This window comes from Crocodylus porosus, unplaced genomic scaffold, assembly GCF_001723895.1.
Source record: "Crocodylus porosus isolate Cpor-Errol unplaced genomic scaffold, CroPor_comp1, whole genome shotgun sequence".
Classification (NCBI taxonomy): Eukaryota; Metazoa; Chordata; order Crocodylia; family Crocodylidae; genus Crocodylus; species Crocodylus porosus.
The window spans coordinates 9,900,643-9,909,705 of NW_017728925.1; positions in this window are offsets into that span (position 1 = coordinate 9,900,643).

Here is a 9,063-nt window from a genome sequence, read left to right on the forward strand (position 1 = left end):
AAGGGATTCAGGCAGCCTGCATAGGCACAGCCCTGCTCTGATTAAGATCTCTTTGTATAAAAGAGAATAGGTAATTTCTGCCAGGCCCAAGGGGTGGAGCTAGGATTATCTCCTTGGCCTGCATTTGTGCTCGTTATATCTTATGTCAGGCTTCCAGAGGATGCTATGTTTCACATTTCCTAACTCCAGTCAGGCAGACTTACCAGACATTCTTGTCCAAACCTTGCAGCCTCTGAGCTCCAACTGGCCTTGACATTTTTGCCTACAGGAAGGAAGGAAAGGGAGAGAGAAAGGGAGGAATCGTTAAATGCTTTCACTCAACCCCAAGATGAACCAGGACCCAAGAGAGCCAGGCACTGCAGAAACACAGAACAAAAAGGCAGCTCCTTAGCTTACAACCCAAGTACAAGATAAAAGACAACAGCTGGATACAGAGAAACAGACAAAGAAATGATCCGTTGGCATGATGGGCTGTGGTTTAAGCCTAATAACTTCCTTGCCTATGTCAAGGTTTTTGTAGTATTATTGGCACGTGGTGCGTGAGCCGTGGCCTTGTCCAGATGTTCGGGACCTGGGGTGCCAGGTACGTTATTCCTGCTCAGTTCACCTCAGAGTAGCCAGAGGCTCTTTGAGGGAGGGGAGTACCTTTTACAATGGAGAGACCTTACAGACTTAGGAGTAATTATTTACAGAATTTAATTTTATACAGGGAATAATTATAATGTGCAAGCAAATATTAAATTATATCGAAAGTTGGAAATACTCGATTTACAGTACCACCAGGGTGAGTTTATACAAAAATAGCTGTTAGTAACTATCTACACTTAAGAGATGATTAAGTAGACTGATACCAAGCTAATACCTTATACACTATGCTAAATACTCATTATATTAATCTCTTAATTATTCACATCTAATAACCGTTCACCCCAACTTATGCCCGAAGAATGGAGGGAGGGGCAGTCCCTCACTCCTCTCATCCTGGATTTTGAGAGCTCCAGCTGCCTTGGGCTATCCCTCGTAGCCCCTGGCATCTTGCAGTCTGCAAAAGCTCTTCTCACTCCAGCCTCCTGCAAAACAGGTTCTTCCCCACACACCTTCGTGCACTCTTCTCTCCCTGCGTATGGCCTGTCCAAGCCCACACAGCTATTTACGCAATTGAGCACACTGGGACTTTTTACATGCCACAATATTGGCCTTTAAAGCAGCTTAAATGCCCTTTTGCACTGCTTTAATGGCACTGCGGGTTACACTGCCAGCGGCATGTTGCGCGTTAAATGACTTTGGGACGTAGCAAAATAAAACGTGTCTGAGGTGTTTTAGTTTGCTCCCTTAGTAGGTGCAGAGGGAAGCACCGGGCCCCGTGCAGCTGAGGGGCTGTGCAGGCAGGCTCCACTGAAGAAAAAAAGCGGCGAGCCTGATTTTTTTTCTTTTCTCCCCGGAGCCTGCCTGCCTGCCGGAGCCGCACAGGGCCTGGTGCTTCCCTGCTGCCCCCAGGACCGCCCAGGCCGGTGCCCGCAGGTGGGTGCCACTGGTGGGGGCTGTCACTGCCGTGGAGGGAAGCACCAGCCCCCCTGAAGCTCGGGGACTGCTCTGCCCGCTGGCAGCTCACCCTCGCTGCCAGAGAAGCAAGTAAGGATTGGGCTGACCCTTGTGAACACACCACCGGGGTTTACTATGGTTTAAATTGAGGCAGGGTTTTTAAAAACCCACCGCTTCTATTCAGGGGGAATGAAACCGAAGTAAACCCCTGCGGCGTGTACTAGCAGCCAGGCAGGCAGCACATTTGCTCTCGCTCCCCGTTCAGGCGCTCAGGCCCTCTGGCCGTGCCTCCCCGGGTCTGAGCCCACACAGGCGTCCTGGGAACTTTGCCTTGCCCCACGCTGACACTGTCCCGCCACGGTCCTTTCCCCAGCCACCCGCACAGGGGGTTGTCACGTTCTCACCCACCCCAAGTTTCCAAGCCCAGCGGGGAATCGGCGTCCTGCTCTCTAGGGGCTCCCCGGAGCTGCGTCCCCACCCGGAGGGATCTGTGAAGCTGGCTCACCAACTCTGAGGGCTCGCCCTAGGGTCTGCTCCCTCCTGCTTGCCCCCCCGGCACTACACTGGTCTCCCAAAGGCTTCAGCGCGCACCCGGGGCAGGACCATGCTGCAGGCTTCTCCCAGCCCCCTTCCCTCAGCGCCACCTCCTCCTACCCCCCCTCCCCGCGCAGGGGGACACCTGGGGAGCCACCAGCCAATCCCTGGGCTCCCAGACTGCTTACTGACTCCTGCATCCTCCCACTGGGGATAATCCTGGACTACAAGTATGAGGGCCCGATTGGGACAAAATTGATGGTCGTTCCCGGTAAGCTGTCTCGCCTGGTAAGCTGCGCCCCTTAAACTGGCTGTCACATCAGGAAAGTTTTCAAAGAGGACAGGGAGACGGCTTTGCAATGTCTAGGTGGAGCATGACAGACAGCACAGGGAGACACACAAAGACACTTGTATGAGCGGCGAAAAAGACAGTGATGGAGCCTGGGGGGTAGGTCGTAGCCTAAGGACACAGGCAGACAAGGGTAAATTTGGTGTGGGTAAATCTGGTATCTTTTATTAGACCAACTCAAAAAGTTGGAAGAATTCTTCTTAGCAAGTGTTTGGGCACAAACGCCCTTCGTCAGGCTGAGGAAGCGTCTGCAGATGGTCTGTGCCCTTCCTGGATGGAGTGGTAAAGCAGCCAGTACATATGCAAGAAAGCCAGTCGGTTAAAATGTAAATTGGGGTGGTCAGCAGGTGAGAGACGGGTGTGGGGGAAGGGGAAATGAAAGTGCCTGTAGTCAAAGGATGAGAGGTGAGGTGAGAAATGTAAATTGGGGTGGTCAGCAGGTGAGAGACAGGAGGGTGGAGGGAAGGGAACAAGCACAGCTGGTAAAAGGTGGAGGGTTTACATGGGAAGTCCGGTGTCCGGCAGGTTATAATGTGTCATAAGTCCAATTTCTATTTTTAGTCCATGATTTTTTGCATCCAGTGGGTTGATGAAGTGAAGATCGTAGGCTCATCTGTGGCACGTATTTTGTAAATTCCCTTTGGGGATTAGAACTGAGACACTGGAGAGAGAGTGGTTTTCTCGTGAGAAATGTGCCCCCACGGGTACTTGGGTATTTCTGTCTTTGATGGATTCCTGCCGTGCGTTCATTCTGGTGTGCAGTTGTTGTTTGGTCTCTCCTATGTATTTTCCATCAGGGCATTTGGTGCATTGGATGAGATGTAATATATCTGTCTGATCCAAGGAGTAATGTGTGCTTGGTTCTTCTATTCAGAGCCTTTTGAACTACCTCCCAGTGGACAAAGCGATATGGAGTTTCTTGCTGAAGAAGCAGAGTGAGGACATATGTACTTTTTGTCCTTATGTTACAAGAGTCCTTAGTGTTTGGGGGTGGAAAGGGGAGCAGGCATACAGCACTTTCCTAAATAGTGGTGTAAACTTACATGCCTTTGCCTGGAAGAATGGGTTTACTTGCCCCTGTTGTCTTGGAGAGAGAAGCTGGCTGAATGCCTCCTGAAAGAGAAGGTCAGCTGTTCCCTGGCTGAGCAGGATGGCTCTGAGACCTCTGTCCAAGTTTAGTTGGATGTTTGGGGGGGGGTTGTTTTTCCCCCCCCAACTATCTCTTCCTTCCTAGTGTGCACTCCTCCTCTCTCTTGTTAAGGGGACTGTATTCCCAGTTTCTAAAGGAAATGATTATCTTAGCCTGGGATAGCCAAAGCCAACCTTGGTGTCTCCTGGGAGGATGTGACCTTAGAGGACCATGTAAGTTCATGTCCTAGAAATTCTTCTTGCAGGTTTTGTAGTGGGATCCTGGGGTGATCTATAGAGTTACTGCTGTTGGCTAACAAAGCAATAGTTTCAGACCCATACAACGGGGTGTGATGTCCCGAAGGAGGCATCTGTCACCGATGGCCTTGTTCACCGGAGCATGGACAGAGCATGGACATTTGTTTCCTCAGAGAGAAGAAGCAGTGGCACACCTTGTGCTGCTGCTACTTGTCCCCAGGGAAAGCCTGTGCTGTGCACCCTCTGGCACATGGCTGGTTACAACGGGTGGGGTAGGGAGGGTGAGGCCAGCATAAGGCCTTACTTGAGGCCCTGGAGGATTCCTGGGGCTGCAGCAGAGCCTGGTCGGCAGCTGGAATATGGCGGCAGCTGGCCAGGTTCTGGTTCTGAGAGGCTCTGTGACGGTTTTGGAAATCAGTCTTTAAAAGTCAGTTTTGACTTCCATAAAGTCTGTACCATTGTGCCTCAAAGTAGGGCAAATGGCCAATTTGCTGATGAATTTCACACTCTGCAGCCTGTCTCAAGTTGTTATAAGAATGCTGCAGCTGTGAATAAATGTGCCGACTTAAGGGTCACAGGAAAACTTACTGCTCAGGAGCAAATGTCAGCAACTGAATCTGATGTAGTTGTTCTGCCCCAACCATGGTGTAAAGTGGAGCTAAACTACCATAACTTTAAATCTGAATGGTGCTTGTTTCAAGTTGTCTGCTCCTGTACCACAGTAGAACAGTTGTGCCAGTGCTTCATGTCTCACAGTAAACTGATTCTCACCTGCAATGTATGCCTAAAGCCCCAGGCCCAGAGCAACTGTATACATTCAACCTAACTTCATTGATTCATTCATAGATGTTTGGGTCAGAACGGACCCCCCGATGAATTTGTAAGCCGCCAGAAAATCACCTCAGCCTTCTCTTGCAGAGACTGAAGAGATGCACCTGCTAATGCATGATAAAGTTCGGTTAGCTTTATTGATCACTTAGTCACATTGACGACTCACGTTCATCTTGGAGTCAACAGTGACTCCAAGATCCCTTTCCGCTGCTGTGCTACTGAGAGGGTCCTCCCCAGGCTGTAAGCGTGCCGGTGATTCCTTCTCCCTAGATGCAGCACCTTTCATTTGTCCTTATTGAACTGCATCCTATTCCGTTCTGCTCACCTTTCCAACCTGTCCAGTTCTGCCTGGATTCATTCCCTACCTTCTGGTGTGTTAACTTTACTCCATAATTTGGTATGAACTGCAAATTTGGACAGAGTGTTTTCCATGCCCTCACCCAAGTCACTGCTGAAGACAATGAATAGCACCGGTCCAGGGACTAAGCCTTGTGGGACTCCACTGTCCACCTTTCCAGGTCGATACCGACCCGTCCACCACCGCTCTCTGGGTACAACCCCTAAGTGAATTTGCCACCACCTGACCACGTAATCATCTACATCACAGCCACTCAGTTTATCTATGAGAATATAATGAGATACCTTATCAAAGGCCTTCTTAAAATCAAAGTAGATAACATCTACCTCGATTCCTGCATCTAAACATTTTGTGACCTGCTCATAAAAATAAACAAGTTTGTCAGGCAAGATCTACCTGCTACGAATCTGTGCTAATTTCCCTTTAGCATTGCTTTCCCTGCTGGACTCCCACAAATGTGATCCTTAATAGTTTTTCCAAAGGTTGTCCCAAGGATTGAGGTGAGACTAACTGGTCTATAATTACCCGGATACTCCTTCCTCCCCTTCTTGAAAATAGGGACCACATTGGCCCTTTTCCAGTCCTCTGGGACCTGACCTGAGCACCAAGGGTGCTCAAACAGCTGGGCCAGTGGCTTTGCTATGACACTGGCCAATTCCTTCAGCACCTGTGGATGAAGATCATCTGGGCCTGCTGACTTAAACACATCCAGCCCCTCCAAGTGTCTCTTCACTAAGTCGGTGCTAACAGTTGGTGGGCTGGTTTTCCCTTTATGCCTGTCTATACTCCAGTGGGGAGATCTGTCTTGATCCAAGTCTGGGAATAAGAGTAAAAAAACTCATTGAAGAGCTCAGCTTTGTCCCCACTGTCACTAATTGCCATAGTTTGTCTTGTAGGGGGCCTATGCTACCCTGCACCTTCTTTTTGCTCCCTGTATACCTGAAGAAGGACCTTTGTTGTCTTTAATTTTTGTTGCCAGCCTGGGCTCCGTTTGTGCTTTGGCCTTTCTGACTGCCTCCCTGTAAGTGTGGGCATAGTAAGTATACTCCATCTTGGTAGCTACCCGCTGCTTCCACAGCCTATATGCCTTTTTTTGCTCCTAGGCTTTCTTGGACTTCCTTGTTCAGCCAAGGGTGTTTCTTGGCCCCTTTGCTCCCTTTCCTGCGCAAAGAGCTTGTCTCCTTCTGTGCCCTAAGGATTGCTCCCTTTAGGAACAACCACCCTTCCTGGACTCCTACCTCACCAATTCTCAAGTTTGCCTTTCTGAAGTCTAGCACTTCTGCCCTACTATCTTTTCCACCCTACACCAGAAAGTGAATTAAATCAAGTGATGGTCACTGTCCCCTAGGTTACCATGTGTCAGTAGATCCCCAACCAGGTATTCCCCTGTAGCCAGCACCAAGTCCAGGAAGGTGTTTCCCCTACTTGGACTGTATACCTCCTTTGTTAGGTGGAGGTACTTCATAAGCCAAGAGCCAACTTCATAAGCTAAGAGCACATGGGACCCACCTACTATTTGGGTCCAGTACAGAGGAAGGAGAGATCAGCAAGGTTGCACTAACTTCCTTGCATACCTTTGCTCCTTCCTCCATTCTTAGGTTTCTCTCTTCTTTTTCCTTTTTCCAGAACATGCTGAAGCAGACACCTTTTTCTGCTTCACCAATCTGATGGCTGAGATCCGGGACAACTTCATTAAGAGCCTGGATGATTCTCAGTGTGGCATTACCTACAAAATGGAGAAGGTCTACTCCACCCTGAAGGAGAAGGATGTAGAACTGTACCTTAAACTGGTGAGGACTTGGACATTTGTTATCTCTTTTTGTTTGGAATGTGGAGTGAAGTGGTGGGTCTTCAGGCTGCTTCCAGACAGAGCTTGCTGGCTGGTTTGAATTTGTAACAGTGTTTTAAGTAAAACCAATATGTGCTTAAAAAAGCTTCAATAAAATGTACAGCCAAGGGCTTCTGTTCCTAGGGATAGCCTGCCTTGAGTCCAACAAGTGGAGACCCAACAGATTATGATGTGCTCTTGTTTCATCAAGCACTTAGCTTGGAGTATGCTGTCCTAGGAAATAACTGTAGAGCCCTTCCCCAAATCTGCCTTGGAGGTGGATATCTTTCTTTATAGGTCTCAGCTCTGGTACAAAGAAATGACTTGACAGAGATCTCTGCCCGTTTGAGTCAATGGCTTAGGTGGGAGTGGAACTCTGTTTTCTCCTGATGTCTGTTCTCTGCTTTTGTCAAATGTATTTTCTTGCAAGTTTTCCTAACCTGGAGTTACAGGTATTGTCCCAGTGAGAACAAATCCCCTGAGTATTGTTTTTTGTTGTCTGGCGTTCTAATAGCACTGGCTTTTTTATACAATACATTGGCCGCAGTGATTTGGTAATAGTAGTGCCTACCTGAGCATGTAATAATGCTGCCATAGGAAGACAACCTTTGAGGATCTCAGTGCCTAACAAACATTTTCCAATATTCTGTGAGGTGATAGGGGGTTGCAGATCCCCTGGAATGCAGCATCTGCCTAATACTGCTGTGTAACATTAGACTTAGGATGCAAAGTGAAGTGTATTGCTTGCAAATGATTCTGCAGGCAGAACTTCCCTCTGAAATTATCCCTGCAGAGGAGGTATACTCCTCTTTGGAGATAGCACCCCCTTTCCACCAGTTGTACACCGCCTTTTGGCAATCAGGCATTCCTGTACACCCTTGGTGAGCCAGGGGTGCTTATGGGCACTCCTGCCCCCCTTGCTTCTTGTTGGGATGGTCACCCCTTGGGCCCAGAGTATCGTCCCCTTAAGAAATGTCTACTTATCTTGGACACTGTGCTCCCCTGCTCTCGAGAACCCCAGTGCCTCTCCCACTAATCTCCTCCACTCGTTGAAGTTGGCCCTCTTGAAGTCTAGGGCTACTGCCTTGCTGCAGGCCCTTGACACCCTGCGCTGGACGGTGAATTCCAGCAAGTGATGATCTCTATCACCCAGGTGGTCAAGGACCTGGAGGCCCCTTACCAGGTCGTTACCTGTGGCCAGGACCAGGTCCAACAGGGCATTTCCTCTGGTGGGACTGTGCACCTCCTGAATTAAGTGGAGGTCTGTATCTCAGCCAGGAACCTCTTGGAACGGTCTGACCTGGCTGACTGCTCCTCCCAGTAGATGTCCAGGTAATTTAAATCTCCCAACACAACTATATCCCTTGCCTTAAGTGCCTCTGAAAGCTGGCCCAAAAATTCCCGGTCCAGCTCCTCCCCTTGGTTGGGGGGTCTGTAGTAGGCCCCCACCATTAGATCTCTCTCTCCACAACCCCCTTGTATCTTGACCCAGAGCACTTCCGCTTGCCCCTCTGACCCATTTGCTGGCAGAGGATGTGTATTGCTCCTTGACGTATAGTGCCACACCCCCACCTTTCCTTCCTTCCCTATCCCGCCTGTAAAGCCTATGCTAACTGCCCAGTCATGGGATGAATCCTACCAAGTTTCTGTAAGTCCTATTATGTCTGGGTCTGAACTGGCTATTCTGAGGGCGAGTTCCTCCTGTTTATTCCCCATACTATGAGCATTGGTATACAGGCATTTAAGGCCCTGCCTAGCTGCGTGTGCCACCCCTCCAGATGCTGTGAACAAATTCTCCCCACTGTCAGGGCACTGCTGGATCATGTCCAACACTGTAGCTATCTTCTATTTAAAAGATGTGCCCACTGAGCTGTAAGAAGTATTATATGTTGTCTTGTCATATAGCCAGAGCCATTTTAGGGCCAAGGAGGCAGGAGTCTCAGAAACCTCCAAGTTACTCCCTGTGGGGCTTGGGGAGGTAGAGGGAAACACAGGACTTACTCTTTAGTCTCTTTAGTACTCTATAACCAAAACCAGCTCTGCATTCACTGGCTCAAGTCTGCAAGATGGTTTTCCCTCTTAGTTTCATATATACACAAGGGGCCAAGGGTAGAGCTGCATATCTCAGTGATGTTAACCATAGCCCATTTGCACCCACAGGATAATACCGCTGCTGGCTACAGCTGAAGGTGGACTGTAGTAAACACCAAAAACATTAAGCAGACGAACCTCTAC